This window comes from Panthera tigris, chromosome B2 (assembly GCF_018350195.1).
Source record: "Panthera tigris isolate Pti1 chromosome B2, P.tigris_Pti1_mat1.1, whole genome shotgun sequence".
Taxonomy (NCBI): Eukaryota; Metazoa; Chordata; class Mammalia; order Carnivora; family Felidae; genus Panthera; species Panthera tigris.
Genome location: NC_056664.1, coordinates 45309960 through 45310561, shown reverse-complemented (window position 1 = coordinate 45310561; position 602 = coordinate 45309960).

Here is a 602-nt window from a genome sequence, read left to right as displayed (position 1 = left end):
GCTCTCTTCAAGCGACCAGGAGCCTGAAAAGCAAATCAGTAGAAATGGCAACAGACCCGAATAAGCCACTTGAACCATCCCATAACCTGTTTTACAATGCAAAGCAAGTTCCCGGGGTCAGACTTGATTCCCCAACTAATAACCAGTGAGTACTTTAGTACTTTTCTTCAATGACCCAGATATGTCAGTATTCAACTATTCAGTGTGCAGATTATTCAAGCCTGCATTATCTTACTTCTTTATCATTGCTACTCTCTTGTCACTTCACTTCACCCCTCCCTTGGGTGAATAAGACATTGAAGACCAAGCTCCATCCATTTTACTGTTTCTTAGCAATTTTTATAAAGGTCTGAGCTAAGAGAAGATATTATAGGAAGTATACATTATATATATATATATATATATATATATATATATATATATACACACATATATATATAAAGGGGAAGAGAGGGAAAACATTCCATCAATATTTAAAATATATCATAGGGGTGCCTGGATGGCTCAATCGGTTAACTGGGTGACTCTTGATTTTGGCTCAAGTCATGATCTCACAGTTTGTGAGAAATCGGGCTTTGTGCTCACATTGTGGAGCCTGTTTG